The 17,769-nt window shown below is 37.6% G+C and overlaps 1 protein-coding gene across 2 annotated transcripts in view; it reads right to left on the bottom strand.

Moving 5' to 3' along the window:
- Nucleotides 1–17,769, bottom strand: part of myo10l3 (myosin X, like 3) — a 216,170-nt gene that overhangs the window by 197,195 nt on the left and 1,206 nt on the right. Inside the window, exons 1-3 of one of the 2 annotated variants that reach the window (XM_062070011.1) lie at nucleotides 17,218–17,318; nucleotides 16,966–17,042; nucleotides 16,730–16,821 (exon numbers count right to left, since the gene is read on the bottom strand). The exons of the other annotated variant lie outside the window; for it this stretch is intronic. The gene's annotated coding sequence lies outside the window, so the exon portion shown is untranslated. Of the gene's footprint in view, nucleotides 1–16,729; nucleotides 16,822–16,965; nucleotides 17,043–17,217; nucleotides 17,319–17,769 lie in introns of those variants that run through there. 2 annotated transcript variants of the gene reach the window in all.

Genomic DNA, 17,769 nt, shown 5'->3' on the forward strand with positions numbered 1-17,769 from the left:
GCAAAATGTAAACACTTACGGCTGTCCATATGATCTTATTGTTCTGTCTTTATATATTTTTTTCAATTGGAATATATTTCTACAATCTTTTATCTCATTGTAAAGTTATATATATATATATATATATATATATATATATATATATATATATATATATATATATATATATATATATATATATATATATATATATATATATACATATATATATATATATATATATATATATACATATACATATATACATATATATATATACATATACATATATACATATATATATATACATATACATATATACATATATATATATATATATATATATATATATATATATATATATATATATATATATATATATATATATATATATATTGCATTCTATTTTGGTTACTTTATTGAGTTTACAACCCCCCGGCGCTGATTTGTACTGTTTTTGTACTTGTTTTTGATTATTATTATTTCTCGATTGTTTGTAAATGTTGCAGAATATAAATAAAGGTTTATAAAATTCAAAAAATAAAAAATAAAAAGATAGTATTGTTCATTTTGACCAGATGTATCAATTTAACAACTCAGTTGCATCTCAATGAATTTGAATATCTTTGAAAAATGAATTTATTTCAGATCAATTCAAAAAGTAGAACTATTACCTTCACTACACAGTCTAATTATTTCAAGAATGCATTTCCTCATTTCTGAACAATTTTGATGATCATACCAGAGACTATAAAGATGGGACCCATTACATCCCTGCTTGGCACTCAGCATCAAGGGTTGGAATTGGGGGTTGTATAACCAAAATGTTTGCCGAGCGCGGCCACCGCTGCTGCTCACTGCTCCCCTCATCTCCCAGGGGGCAGAACAAGGGGATGGGGCAAATGCAGAGGGTAATTTCACTACACCTAGTGTGTGTGTGACTATCAGTTGTACTTTAACTTTAACTTTAATGTGCTCAAGCCAAAAAAGCCAACCATCGTGAAAATTGTAAATACCTATTAGGAAAAACAGAAAAAACAGGATGTTTTTAACTTGTATAGTAAAAAATACCAACTAAATTTATTAAAATTGAATATAAAATAACTGTACAGTACAAACATTTACAAAAAAAGTGTGTACTGTGCAAACATTTATTTTGCACATACTGTGTACAATACATACATTTGCAAAATAAAGGTTTTCACTGTTTAATGACAGTTTTTTTTGTTATAACCGTTTCCACTGTTTTATGAAAGATTTGAAGCACACGCAGCATCACACTAATAATATACAACAAATATCGTCTCAATAATCACAACTTTAAATGAAAAAAAAACTGGTGAACTCGTCTAATTTGTTTAATATTTAAAAGGAGAACTGCGCTTTTTACGGAATTTTCACAATTATTATGAAAGACAAGAACACGCGTCATTTTTGTAGGATTCTAAAGATGTAAAAAATTCTCGCAAGAGGCGGGTAATGAGTGTCACTAAATTGCCTTCAAACCCCTCCATCAATGTTTTATATTTACACTAAATAGAAACTCTGCAAATTATTTGCCACTTGCCATCCCATCTGTCCATTTCAACCGGGGTGGCTGGAGCCTATCCCATTTGCCAGGATTAAACATTTTATTTCTAAAAAAAAATCCCTAGTTTTAAGAGCAATTTACTTATCTTTCGTCAATGACTTCACATTATAATCTTAATTTTAGCATGAATAATTATATTCAATTTATTGTAATTTAAAATGTTACAAATTGAGAAGATAACTATTCAAATAAGACATTTGGGCTTTTCCCCACATAGATAATCTTGTTTAAAAATTTTGCAACATGCAATTAAAGAATTGCAAGTTGAATATTGCTTGTTTTCAGGATAACATACTTATTTCTATCTTAAAAGTCCTGCTAGTTTCTAGAAATACAAATCTTAATGGATGTCTTATCAAGTAATATTAACTAGCTGCATGGACATAGTTGTTTTTTCTAACTAAAATCCAGTCTTTTTATCTTATATTTTGACTGCTCTTTTTGACAGTGTATATAATGTAGTAACAGACACATTCATACCAATGTACAATATTTACCGTATGTTGGTTATAACTTCTTTCCTGGACGCATTTATTTCAGTGCCCATACCAACGCACTTCCTACTTCCGTCAACGAATGCAAGTGTGTTCTAATCCTGGCAGACTTGGTAACAAACAACAAAGACTACTATTTCTGGACAAATGAGGATTCACAACCTCATCTTTTTGAAGCTGAATATACGTAGGATGAACTGGGGGTTCTAGAAGCTGAGCGAGCACGAATAGAGGGTGAAAGTTTGGAGCACACGGGGCCGAGAGAGTCTTGGGAGTTGTAAATGTGGAGCTTGCCAAGCTTTGTCGACAGAAATTGAGTGCTTCTGCTGCACTGAGAGGCACACAAGGTTAATATCGATGGAAATGCTTCTTTAATCTGGCAAGGAGGACACTGAAACTGCATCACAAAAAAAGACGAACTGTTTGCGTTAACACAACCCTACAATGGTTAAAACTAGAGATGTCCAATAATATCGGACTGACGATATTATCGACCGATAAATGCTTTAAAATGTAATATCGGAAATTATCAGCATCGGTTTCAAAAAGTAAAATTTATGACTTTTTAAAACGCTGCTGTACGGAGTGGTACACGGACGTAGGGAGAAGTACAGAGCTCCAATAAACCTTAAAGGCACTGCCTTTGCATGCAGGTCCAATCACATAATATCTACGGCTTTTCACACACACAAGTGAATGCAAGGCATACTTGGTCAACAGCCATACAGGTCACACTGAGGGCGGCCGTATAAACAACTTTAACACTGTTACAAATATGCGCCACACTGGGAACCCACAAAAACAAGACTGACAAACACATTTCGGGAGAACATCCGCACTGTAACACAACATAAACACAACAGAACAAATACCCAGAACCCCTTGCAGCACTAACTCTTCCGGGACGCTACAATATACCCCCCCCCCCCTCCCCCCCACCTGGTGGGAGTACTGCACACGAGCAACCCTGTTCTGAATGGTTTCATCAAGCCTATTTGGGTGTTGTTCGGCGGCCCGAATTAACAGCTGTGGCAGGCCGGATGTGGCCCACGGGCCGCCAGTTGTATAGATAGACCTGGTTTAAAGCAATATAATACACTTGTGCTCTCCTGTAAACTCCTCGACTTTCTGGCGCAGAGTTTGTGGATCATTTTGGAACGAGGTTCTGACATTTATTTTATTTTACCTTTGACTTTTACATAGAACCCAATGTCTCTATTTTATTGCAACGCTAATTCTAAAATGTTTTTTTTTTAAATTCATTTGTTTTCACTTTTTGGACATCATGTACTGCTGTGTGTGTAAATGACAGGAAGAAAAGCTCTGGTTTTGCTCTGCGTCTGCTCACCAGCAACTCCAATCACGTGTCTCGTTCCGGCTGCTGCTAATAAGGGCGACAGGTGATTAGATAACAAGCCCCAGCTGGGCAATCCACTCACCTGCCGCTGGCTTCGAGGCCGGTCCTTACACACCCCGCTCCGTGACAGGCCCGCAGACCACGCCCCCCTCCACAATAAGACAACCCATCTTTTTTAGCTTTTTGTATGCTTGTCTATACAGATTTCCTTAGTTGTTTGTTTCAAAAAGTTTGACAAAGACTAAATCATACGAAAAATGAAGCGATGTTAATGTACAGTAGATCCTAAAATAATTTATGATTTATTGCAAAATGTAATAATTTAATCAAATAATGTAAATACAATCCACTCCAGATGCCCAAATATACTAACACACAACACAGTTCATAGAGAACAATTCTAATTTTACATGCATAAAATAATGTAAAATACAGGAGAACCTTGATCTACAAACTTAATTTCTTCTTTAAGGGGCAGTTATTATAAGCAGTGTTGGCGCTAGGGAATGTTCAAAATGGGGTCCCAGGGACCCCATCAAGTCATAAAAATGGGGTCCCACAGTACATTTTTGGGGTGCCACTTTTTTGTAAGCGTTTTGAAAACAAATGATAAATGTATGCATTATCCTGTTATATCTCACATTCTATATTGTGTTTTGGAAAAAGATAGTCATAAACGTTACTTAATTCATTAAAAATAATAATACAAAAGAAAACACATTTTTATGCATATGTATTCAGTTATAAACAGTCATTCACTTTCTTCTTTCCTTCATGGATCTAAACTTTACCGCTTTTTTCTAGATTATTATTGTAATATTTTCAGACTCTGTTTGTTCTATTTTTGGCCAAAGTAAGACAAAGAATACAATCTGAGGTTGTCTTTATGTTTTAGTTTTAATGCCATGATTTTAATAGTCCGGCCCGCGTGTGCCCAGATATTCCTCCATAAAAAAAGACTTTGACGCCCCTACCCTAGAAGGATGAGAAGTGCAAAAACATGCATTTGATCATGAAGATCCTCGGAGGAACCTTCCACTAATCTTGGGTGTTACTAACCTGTCAAACTGCAGGACCACCACTATTATTGACATGTTTGTGGTAACTGTCCAAACCACAACACTTGAAGACCTAACATTGAGCTTTCATAAAAAACATGAAATTTGCAGTAACTGCAGTGCTAAAGTAATAAGATAACACATACTGTGATATCTTAGTTGCATATGCCTGTACAGATCAGGGTCATGGTTCAAAATAAATGTAACAACTAAGCAAGTCAGCTGAGCTTCATGTCTGCAAGGTTCAATAGAACAATCGCTCATTCTTTGTTGATACAACCATCAAGAAGGACTGAGAATGAGGGAATTGGGGTTTCATTGCAACCAAATACAGAGGGAATATTCCCATTTTACATTTTAAGTTAAATACTGCAAAAATTACCAATGCCATGAACAAATGCCACGACCCTACAGTCAGCATATCAGTAAAAAAAAACTACAATTATTTCCAAAATGTTGAAGACCTCCAGTCTAAAGAAAACAATGACACAGTACACGTGCACTTGTTGTGGCCTATTCCAACCCCTTCTTGCTCTTAAAGCATAAGGTCCATTAGTAGAAAATGACCACAAGGATAAGCTCCAGCAGATAAACGTCAATTATAGAGTCAGCCAATGGACTCTGACGCTGGCTAAATTGTGGCCAAACAGCTCAATTTCTGTTTTATCTGACCACACAAATTTCCTCCAGAAAGTCTTATCTTTGTCCATGTGATGTCACATGAAACAAAAATGGAGCCGTTTGGCCACAATTATCAGCAATATGTTTGGAGGAGAAAAGGTGAGGCCTTTAATCCCAGAAACACCATGCCTACCGTCAAGCATGGTGGTGATAGTATTATGCTCTGGGCCTGTCTTGCTGCCAATGGAACTCGTGCTTTACAGAGAGTAAATGGGAAAATGAAAAAGGAGGATTACCTCCAAATTCTTCAGGACAACCTAAAATCATCAGCCCGGAGGTTGGGTCTTGGGCGCAGTTGGGTGTGCCAACAGGACAATGACCCCAAACACACGTCAAAAGTGGTAAAGGAATGGCTAAATCAGGCTAGAATTAAGGTTTTAGAATGGCCTTCCCAAAGTCCTGACTTAAACGTGTGGACAATGCTGAAGAAACAAGTCCATGTCAGAAAACCAACACAATTAGCTGAACTGCACCAATTTTGTCAAGAGGAGTGGTCAAAAATTCAACCAGAAGCTTGTGGATGGCTACCAAAAGCGCCTTATTGCGGTGAAACTTGCCAAGGGACATGTAACCAAATATTAACATTGCTGTATGTATACTTTTGACCCAACATATTTGCTCACATTTTCAGTAGACCCATAATAAATTCATAAAAGAACCAAACTTCATGAATGTTTTTTGTGACCAACAAGTATGTGCTCCAATCACTCTATCACAAAAAAAATAAGAGTTTTAGAACTCAGGACAGCCATGACATTATGTTCTTTGCAAGTGTATGTAAACTTTTGACCTCGACCAGACCATAATGTACTAACAGACACAATCATAACAATATGTAATATGTTCAATATTTACCGTATTTTGATCAATTTAATCATTTCCGGGACTTTTTTATTCCACGCATTGACTTATGTTTCCATAGCAGCACACATCTGACTTCTGGGAACCAAAGGTTGTTCCTACTTCCGGAATCAAACACGAGTGTGTGTTCTAATCATGGCAAACTTGGTAACAGACAACAAAGGGGACTATTTTTGGACAAATGAGGATTCACAACCTTATACTTTTGAAGCAAAATATACTGCTGCTTATAGAAGCCAGCACGAAGGAAGAATGAGACCTTGGAGCAGACGGAAGCCGGGTGAGTGAGGTGGAAGCGATTTTGTTTCTAGAAGCAAGCTCGAAGGAAGTCTGAAACGTTGGAGAACCTGGAAGCCGAGAAAGTGAGGTCGGTGCGACTTTGACGCCGTAAATGTGGAACTTGGAGTCAAGCTATTTCGACATAAATGGAGTGCTTCCCCAAAATCAACAGGAAACGTCCCCGGCCAGCTAGACCAGACAAACAACTGTCTATCGAGTGAGTCACTTTAATATTGATCGTGATAAACTCAGCCCACCATGCGTGTTAGTACAACTACAGTACGTACGCTCTCTGGCTAGCTATGTACAAACAAAACATGAAATGTGGGCTAATACTTTACAGATTTTGTAATATGATTGTTCATGTTTTCAGTCAGTAAGAATTGATGTCGTATCACATTGTGTTGTGCATTACAAACTGGTGTTGTCCCGATACCAATATTTTGGTACCGGTACCAAAATTATTTTGATAGTTTTCGGTACTTTTCTAAATAAAGGGGACCACAAAAAATGGCATTATTGGCTTTTATTTAACAAAAAATCTTATGGTACATTAAACATCTGGTTTTTATTGCAATTTAGTCCTTAAATAAAATAGCGAACATACAAGTCAACTTGTCTTTTATTAGTAAGTGAGCAAACAAAGGCTCCTAATTTAGCTGCTGACATATGCAGTAACATATTGTGTCATTTTCCATTCTATTATTTTGTCAAAATTATTAAGGACAAGTGGTATAAAATTCATTATTAATGAACTTGTTCATTTGCTGTTAATATCTGCTTACTTTCTCTCTTAACATGTTCTCTCTACACTTCTGTTAAAATGTAATAATCACTTATTCTTCTGTTGTTTAGATACTTTACATTAATTTTTGATGATACCACAAATTTAAGTATCGATTCGATACCAAGTAGTTACAATATGATCATATTCAAAGTTCTCATGTGTCCAGGGACATATTTCCCGAGTTTATAAACATAATATACATTTTAAAAAAACGAAAGAAGATGTTGTGATGCCAAAAAATATCGATGTAATCATAGTAGTATCGACTAGATACGCTCCTGTACTTGGTATCATTACAGAGGCGGTATAGTACCGAAAATAATTCATTAGTATCGCGGTACTATAGTAATATCGGTATACCGTACAACCCTATTACAAACTCAAACGCGTTTTGTGTTGTCGTAGAAGCTAGCTTATCGCTTGCCGTAGTTAACTTTTACGGCTATTACCGTAGCATGGCGATGTGTTACTATGCTAGAAAAAGAGTTCCTCAGTGTTCGCTCTTGCAAAAACAGCTTGGTTATTATACAGGTTATGTAGCGTAATTGAAGTATAGTTGACGGTTTTTGAATGCACTTTTAAAGTGATATAGAGGTAGAAATGATTGTTCCCATTAGCTGCATTGCTAGCCACCAAAAACGAGCCGATTTTTATATGTTAAAAAAAAAATGTTTGTCTTCTTGTCTCTCATAACGATTGTGAACGATAGGCAACATGAAATTGCATATTGGAGTTAGTGGGTACAGTAACACCCAGCCCAAACCATTTCACTAGATTGGTTATATAACGAGCACACCATGTGCTGCCCCAGGGTATTGAACAGCATCGATCAACTGCTTTTTTCTTCAATAATGCATGCTTAAAGGCAGCAGAGCAAAAAAGAAACAAAGCTTGCCAGCTGTCACTACCTCCAAACCTGCATGCACTTGGGATTCTGTTCAAATAACACAGTTGATCCCAAAAATGTATTAAGCTTGATTTTTTTTCTTATTCAAATAAATGTATGAAAGCCCCTGAACACAGCCTTTGAGGCAGCAAACCCTAAATAGAACAGAATATAACTTGTTTGTTTTAGGTATAATAGATGTCGTTTTAAACATACACTACATTGCCTAAAGTATTTGGCCACCTGCCTTGACTCACATATGAACTCAGACTCAGAAAGTTGAGGAATGCTCATCAAACACTTATTTGGAACATCCCACAGGTGAACAGGCTAATTGGGAACAGGTGGGTGCCATGATTGGGTATAAAAGCAGCTTCCATGAAATGCTCAGTCATTCACAAACAAGGATGGGGCGAGGGTCACTGCTTTGTGAACAAATGCGTGAGCAAATTGTCCAACAGTTTAAGAACAACATTTCTCAACGAGCTCTTGCAAGGAATTTAGGGATTTCACCATCTACAGTCCTTAATATCATCAAAAGGTTCAGAGAATCTGGAGAAATTACTGCACATAAGCGATGATATTATGGACCTTCGATCCCTCAGGCGGTACTCAAAAAGCGACATCAGTGTGTAAGGGATATCACCACATAGGCTCAGGAACACTTCAGAAAACCACTGTCAGTAACTACAGTTTGTCACTACATCTGTAAGCGCAAGTTAAAACTCTACTATGCAAAGCCAAAGCCATTTATCAACAACACCCAGAAACGCCGCTGGCCCGGGCACATCTGAGATGGACTGATGCAAAGTGTAAAAGTGTTCTGTGGTCTGACGAGTCCACATTTCAAATTGTTTTTGGAAACTGTGGACGTCGTGTCCTCCAGACCAAAGAGAAAAAGAACCATCCAGATTGTTATAGGCGCAAAATTCAAAAGCCAGCATCTGTGATGGTATGGGGGTGTATTAGTGCCCAAGGCATAGGTAACTTACACATCTGTAAAGGCACCATTAATGCTGAAAGGTACATACAGGTTTTGGAGCAACATATGTTGCCGTCTAAGCAATCCAAGAAGCGTGGCTTCATAGTAAAAGAGTGCGGGTACTAGACTGGCCTGCCTGTAGTCCAGACCTGTCTCCCATTGAAAATGTGTGGCGCAATATGAAGCCTAAAATACCACAACACAGACCCCGGACTGTTGAACAACTTAAGCTGTACATCAAGCAAGAATGGGGAAAAATTCCACCTGAAAAGCTTAAAAAAATAGTCTCCTCAGTTCCCAAACGTTTACTGAGTGTTGTTAAAAGGAAAGGCCATGTAACACAGTGGTAAAAAGGCCCCTGTCCTAACTTTTTTGCAATGTTTTTTTGATTGATTGAGACTTTTATTAGTAGGTTGCACAGTGAGGTACATATTCCGTACAATTGACCACTAAATGGTAACACCCGAATAAGTTTTTCCACTTGTTTAAGTCGGGGTCCAATGTGTTGCTGCCATTAAATTCTAAGTTAACGATTATATGCCAAAAAAAATTAGGTTTCTTAGTTCAAACATGAAATATCTTGTCTTTGCAGTTTAGTCAATTGAATATAAGTTGAAAAGGATTTGCAAATCATTGTATTCTGTTTTTATTTACGAATTACACAAAGTGCCAACTACACTGATTTTGGGTTTTGTAATAAAGCACATAGTATAAGTTGGTCCTAACTGGCCACAGAACAGTATAGTGGATGATTTTTCTGAAAATGTATGTAATTGCCATTGCCAATTTATGCCTTTTAATGCTGATCACAAACATCAATCCCCGCTGGCTGACCATGTATTTATTTTAAGTGCCCCGGCTGACAAGCGGCTAGCAGCTAATTATGTGTCTCCATACACCGTGTGGAGCCGCTCTCTTAAGCTAATAATAATAATCACCAAATATGCCTGGTTAACACTCCAACAAGTCAATAACATCAACAAAGCTCACCTTTGTGCATTCACGCACAGCATAAAAAGTTTGGTGGAAAAAATTAGACAGAAGGAGTGGCATAAAGCACGTCTTTCTGTGGCAGTGTCGGAGAAAGTTGTACATGTAAAAAAAACTACGGTGAGTTCAGGGACCGCCGAAATTAGTAGGACAAAACGACGCTCATCAAATACTCTCGTCAATGAAGCATGTTTAATATAAACAGTGGGATTTCTAACAATTCGAAAGGTTGGTTTCATGTTTGCCCTCCGACAGAAACCATATTTAAACAAACAATATATTTCCCCATCTCATCTTTTTTCATACATTTTTGAAAATGCTCCAGGGAGCCACTAGAGCCGCGGGTTGACGACCACCCCCAATTTATCAATCCATAGATTGGTGGTGTCGATACCATAGGGTAGTATCAGTATATGATCGATACTTAAGTGATTAGGTCGATATTTTTAATTATTTCAAAATGTTTTTGTTTTTGTTAATGTTTACAAACTCCAGTAACAATGGATACAGGAAGACTTCTCAAGGGCAAAACCCCAATGATTTAAAGGGGAATAGTAGTTATTGATTTTTTTGATTTATGTACTATTAGATAGATAGATAGTACTTTATTGATTCCTTCAGGCGAGTTCCCTCTGGAAAATTAAAACTCCAGCAGCAGTGTACAGAATTGAGATCGAATTAAAAAAGTAAAAAGTAAATAATGGGGGTGGAAATGGAAATAAAATAGAAAAAATAACAATAACAATCCAAATAAAAATCAACAATAAAAACAAAAATATAACAGTAAAAATAAGAATATAACAAAAGAAACTATTGACATTGTTTTGATCAAACAATTGTTATCATTAAAGAAAATAAAGAACTAATTCATATGGTTGAACTGTCAATATCACTCACCATTAATAAATGGAAACATGTACAGTAATACATGTTTCCATTTATTGGTATCAAGATCTGCAGCATAAAAACCTGATCTTAACATCCTCAAATGGAATGATTGTATGTTTCATTTTTAATGTTTTATTGTTTTGTTTTTAATGTTTTGTATTGTGTTTTTATATGTTTAATGGATCTTAAGGTCTGCAATAAAGATTGATGATATGCCTTCAAACAGGTTTATTTTCTTATGTTCTGAACATTGACTGACGTCTACAGCCATAGTTAAACTTGCACAACATCATCAGGGACACATTGGGAACACGTCCCCAAATGAAGATGAATAAGAAGAAGAACATTTATTGCAGTGGATGACGTATTGAATCCCACCATCATCCACACTCTACAGGAAGCAGTGGTCTTTTTACGGCATATTTTACCACAGACATTCTTTCATAGTCTCCCCCCCACCCATGCATGCCATACCTTCTACGAAACCCACTCCCATGCCTCCTCACACTTTGCACTTTCTGTTTGTTTTTAAAGCACAGTGGCATGTTGGAGTACTAAACTCCCTAGATCTCCATTTTGGTGTCTGTCTTTGAGAAACCTGGTCAACTATGAGCTCCCCGGCTGACTGCAATGAGTAACGACATGCCAGTGACCATTACTGACCAGTTATTGTTTCTCTGAGAGTCCAGACTATTAACCTAAGTGGCCCTGCAGTGACTCAGTTGCCATTCAGGGCTTGAGTAAACACGCATGAGAGTTTGAATCCTACATTCTTCATCCTGAGCTGCAGACTGATACAGAGACCTGCAGGGGATGTGTCAGTCTATGATTCAGCCATGTGAATCATAGACTGCTCAGATGTACAAGACAATGATCGCAAACAACACATATCTTTTTCTCAGAACTATCGGGTCACTTCCAAAAAAGATGTAAGAGAAAATCCATAATGCTGAAAGAACTGAAGTGTTGCCAGTGGTGTGCCGTCAGGGCCAGCAAGGCCTTCTCTGCTGGCCTTGCTGTGGCTATGTAGAACAGGGGTCCCCAAACTTTTTGACTCGGGGGCCGCATTGGGTTAAAAAATATTTGGCCCGGCGCCGATCTGTATATCACTGCAAAAACTGAGATCTAAGTGAGATTAAATATCTCAAATAAGGGTGATATTTGCTTATTTTTTTCTGATAAGATAATTCTTCTCACTAAGCAGATTTTATGTTAGAGTGTTTTACTTGTTTTAAGGGGTTTGGTCCTAAATGATATCAGTAAGATATTACAGCTTGTTGCTGAGATTTTATGACCTATATTGAGTAAAACATGCTTGAAACTAGAATATCAACTGTTGCAAAGCTGTGTCATCAACACTCACAAGTATAAAACTACTTTTTTAAAGTAAAAATGTCTTATTTCAAGCATGAAAAACAAATAATGACTTTGACACAAGTGTGTCTCATAATAAAACAGATGACAACCAAATGGACTTTGCTGTTCTATTTTCAATGAAACAATAGAATACGTACTCATATAGTAGTAAAGTTGTTATTAGTGAGAATATACTTATTTTAAGGTATTTTTGGGTTCATTGAGGTTAGCTAATTTTACTTGTTTTGGAAAGCCTTTACAAGCCAAATGTCTATTGGCAGATAATTTTGCTTAGTTCAAATAAAATACCCCTAATTTTTCTTTTTTTTTTTCTTGTTTTTGAACACTGACTTTTTGCAGTGTATATATATATATATATATATATATATATATATATATATATATATATATATATATATATATATATATATATATATATTCAGAGTGTGATGATGTCCCGTTATCGATGGGAAAATGCATTTTTATGATTTGCCTGAGCGGCTAGGAGACACCAAGAGTAACAAGCTGTAGAAAATGGATTAAAAAGGACAGAGTTTCAAAAATAAAGAATTTTAAAAAAAAAATTTAAAAAACGTCTTTTTTTACTTGGGACTTCCCGTGGGCCAGATTTTGGACGCTGGCGGGCTGGATCCGGCCCGCGGGACGTAGTATGGGGACCCCTGATGTAGAACAAAACTAAAACTGAACTGGCTACAAAGTAAGCAAAAACAGAATGCTGGACGACAGCAAAAACTTACAGCGTGTGGAGCAGAGACGGCGTCCACAAAGTACATCCGCACATGACAATCAACAATGTCCACACAAAAAAAGATAGCAACAACTTAAATATTCTTGATTGCTAAAACAAAGCAGGTAAGGGGACTAGCGCTCAAAGGAAGACATGAAACTGCTACAGGAAAAGCCACCAAAATAGGAGCGCAAGACAAGACCTAAAACACTACACACGGGAAAACACCAAAAAACTCCAAATAAGTCACAGTGTGATGTGACAGGTGGTGACAGTACACCTACTTTGAGACAAGAGCTATAGTGATGCATGCTTGGTTATGGTTTAAATTCATATCCAACAATTGTGACAATGACTTTTTACTGCCAACTGAGTTTCGTTTTTTAATGATTTCTGCTGGTGGTGTGCCTCAAATATTAATACTTAATTAGTAATCTTCTAATTGGCTTTATATTGTCTACTGAGTTTCATTTTTTTTTTGTTTTCAGCTGGTAGTGTGCCTCCGGATTTTTTCAATAAAAAAAATGCGCCTCGGCTCAAAAAAGGTTGAAAAACGCTGAGCTAGGTAACATAAAAACTCCATTACCCAGCATGCCACAGTAGTGAAGAGCATGAGCAGTAGCCCCGTTTAGGTTGTTGAATGTAGTAGACATGTCGGCTGCTGGATGTTATTGATGAGCACGCTGTGGAGTAAACTTTAAGAACTCAGCCAACATGCCTCGTCTTCATCTTTTATGATTAGACAAGACAACACATATATTTGCAAGGCCGTTTTCAAGAAGGATATTTAAAGAGAAACTACATCTTGTGAGACTATGTCGGCCAACCCCGGAAGCTAGCTCAGCTGTCGATGAAATGTGAGTTCAGATATTTTATTCCTTCATTTTTTTCACGTTTAATATGTTTTTTGCAATTTTCATTTTGACAGTACCACATAAGATATGTTTTAATTGCTGATGCGGGTTTATTGATTTTTAAATGCGCCAGAAAATCACCCGTTTTGTACACTGTTGATGTGTTTCAATGGCCAGTATGTGCGTAAATGTGTTCCTGTGTAGTATTTCTTTAGCAATGGTCATGTGGGGACATCAATTATGGTATTTTGAGAGGTAATCATTCAAGTCGGACATCACTGAAGGCCTAGGTGGGAAACGCACGGCCCGCCACTGCGTTACATTGTTTTTTGTAAACCTGTATGATTTGGTTTTTGCCCCCAATTTTTGCCATGGTTTTCATTTACCATCTCGATTATCGTATGACCAAAAATTGCACGTAATAAACTAGTCTGTATGAACGCTCGCGACTCATTTTCAGGAATCGAGCGTCCAAACAAAGAATCCCACATGTTGGTGACTGAGTTTATGTTAAAAAAAAAAAAAAAAAGCCACATCGGGCTAAAGAAAGTTGCAAATGCCAGCAACTTGATAAAGAAGGTGAGAAAATTTGAAGAAATTTGCTTCAAATTACAAAAGGTTCTATTTATCAACTCTGTTCAATTTCCATTTTTATTTTTATTTCATTCACTCAATATCACATAAAAAATAACTGATACGACATTCAAATACATTATGAATAAAAAGGAACAGAATGAAGAATAGACTTTCTGCTCCTTAAAGAACAAATTAAGTTTGTAGATCAAGGTTCTGCTGTATTTTACATAATTTTATGCATGTAAAATTAAAATTATTCTCTATAAACTGTGTTTTGTGTTAGTATTTTGGGGCATCTGGAGTGGATTGTATTTACATTATTATATTATTGTATTTTGCAAATAAATAATACATTAATTTAGGATTTACTGTACATTAAAATCGCTTCATTTTTTGTATGATTTAGTCTTTGTCAAACTTTTTGAAACAAACAACTAACAAAAACTGTATAGACAAGCATACAAGAAGCTAAACACCGCCGGCTTTGTTGGGCCCGAGCTCATCTAAGATGGACTGATACAAAGTAGAAAAGTGTTCTGTGGTCTGACGAGTCCACATTTCAAATTGTTTTTGGAAACTGTGGACGTCGTGTCCTCCGGACCAAAGAGGAAAAGAACCATGCGGATTGTTATAGGCGCAAAGTTCAAAAGCCAGCATCTACGATGATATGGGGGTGTATTAGTGCCCAATGCATGGGTAACTTACACATCTGTGAAGGCACCATTAATGCTGAAGGGTACAGTGGCCTTGTGGTTAGAGTGTCAGCCCTGAGATCGGTAGGTTGTGAGTTCAAACGCCGGCCGAGTCATACCAAAGACTATAAAAATGGGACCCATTACCTCCCTGCTTGGCTCTCAGCATCAAAGGTTGGAATTGGGTGTTAAATCACCGAAAATGATTCCCGGGCGCGGCCACCACTGCTGCCCACTGCTCCCCTCACTTCCCAGGGGGTGATCAAGGGTGATGGATGCAGAGAATAATTTCACCACACCTAGTGTGTGAGACAATCATTGGTACTTTAACTTTTTAACTTAACATACAGGTTTTGGAGCAACATATGTCGCCATCCAAGCAACGTTATCATGGACGCCCCTGCTTATTTCAGCAAGACAATGCCAAGCCACGTGTTACAACAGCGTGGCTTCATAGTAAAAGAGTGCGGGTACTAGACTGGCCTGCCTGTAGTCCAGACCTGTCACCCATTGAAAATGTGTGGTGCATTATGAAGCCTAAAATACCACAACGGAGACCCCCGGACTGTTGAACAACTTAAGCTGTACATCAAGCAAGAATGGGAAAGAATTCCACCAGAAAAGCTTAAAAAATTGGTCTCCTCAGTTCCCAAACGTTTACTGAGTGTTGTTAAAAGGAAAGGCCATGTAACACAGTGGTAAAAATGCCCTGTGACAACTTTTTTGCAATGTGTTGCTGCCATTAAATTCTAAGTCAATGATTATTTGAAAAAAAAAAATGACGTTTCTCAGTTCGAACATTAAATGTCTTGTCTTTGCAGTCTATTAAATTGAATATAAGTTGAAAAGGATTTGAAAATGCTTGTATTCTGTTTTCATTTATGAATTACACAACGTGCCAACTTCACTGGTTTTGGGTTTTGAAAAATTTCATTTAGAAGGTCGTCGATTTATTTATGCTCCGACTATGAAAATATTGAATTTATGAATAATAATCACCACATGGAGAGGAGCCAGATGAGGTGGTTCGGGCATCTGGTCAGGAAGCCACCCGAACGCCTCCCTAGGGAGGTGTTTAGGGCACGTCCGACCGGTAGGAGGCCACGGGGAAGACCCAGGACACGTTGGGAGGACTATGTCTCCCGGCTGGCCTGGGAACACCTCGGGATCCCCCGGGAAGAGCTGGACGAAGTGGCTGGGGAGAGGGAAGTCTGGGCTTCCCTGCTTAGGCTGCTGCCCCCGCGACCCGACCTCGAATAAGCGGAAGAAGATGGATGGATGGATGGATAATCTTTCCCCTCAGAAATCTGTTTATCCAGTACCAATTAACCGCAATAAACAACGTTAAACCACAAAGCTGAGATGTAGACTGTTTTTTTAGATGTATTTCTCAGCTTAGCAAACCTTACCTCTTATCTGAATAATTATTAGGATGTTTAATTGTATTTAATTAAAACAATTACGACACCCTATCCTACACAACAAAATGTGCCCCATAACGGACTTCAAACTGACAAACAAACAATCTTTATTGGTATTTTGATATTCTACATTCCGAAAACCTTTTGTACAGTCATGGCCAAAAAGATTGGCACCCCTGCATTTGATGCCCAGATAATGCACCATTTCTCCCAGAAAACTGTTGAAATTACAAATGCTTTGATACTCACATGTTTATTAGTTTTGTTGGCATGGGTCTCTGCACAGCATCAAAGGGACAAGCGGTAGATAATGGATGGATGGATGGAACAACACAACCCCCCTGTCAAAAAAAAGGCAAATCTGATATTATTTTACACAGAATTCCAAAAATGCACTGGACAAAATTATTGGCAGCTTTCCACAATTGTAAGAAATAGTTGTATTCTAAGCATGTGATGCTCTTTTAATTTGTAATTAAACTCACCTGTAGCAAGTAACGGGTGCTGGCAATACAGAAATCTCACTTTGCAGCCAGTTAAAATGGAGAAAAGTTGACTCAACCTTTGTGGACAAAATAAAGAAGAGCAAAGAACTCTCAGAAGATTCGAGAACCAAGATTGTGGGAAAGCGAGGACAATATCAAGGCTACAAGTCCATCTCCAGAGATCTAAATGTTCCTGTGTCTACTGTGCGCAATGTCATCAAGAAGTTTAAAGCCCATGGCACTGTAGCTAACCTCCTTGGATGTGGACGGAAGACAACAATTGCTGAAAGACTGCAACGAAGGATTGTTAGAATGGTGGATAAAGACCCAGGATCCACTTCCAAACAAATCCAAGCTGACCTGCAGACACAAGGTTACAACAGTGTCAGCTCGCACTATGAAAAGGGACGCTATGGTAGGAGACCCTCTGCTGACACAGAGACATAACAAAGCAAGACTGGAGTTGAGGAAGCCAAAATCCTTCTGGGAGAATTTCCTACGGACAGATGAGACTAAAGTGGAGCTTTTTTTGGTAAAGCACATCATCACACTGTTTACAGAAAACAAAATGAGGCCTTCAAAGAAAAGAACACCATCCCTACAGTCAAACATGGTGGAGGTTCACTGATGTTCTGGTAGCGGATGCCTTGACTGTGTGCATGGCATCATGAAATGTGAGGACTACCAAATCATTTTGGGGCATAATGTAGGGCCCGGTGTCAGAAAGCTGGGTCTCCGTCAGAGGTCATGGGTCTTCCAGCAGGACAACAACCCCAAGCATACTTCAAAAAGCACACACAAATG

This window comes from Entelurus aequoreus, linkage group LG14 (assembly GCF_033978785.1).
Source record: "Entelurus aequoreus isolate RoL-2023_Sb linkage group LG14, RoL_Eaeq_v1.1, whole genome shotgun sequence".
Lineage (NCBI taxonomy): Eukaryota > Metazoa > Chordata > Actinopteri > Syngnathiformes > Syngnathidae > Entelurus > Entelurus aequoreus.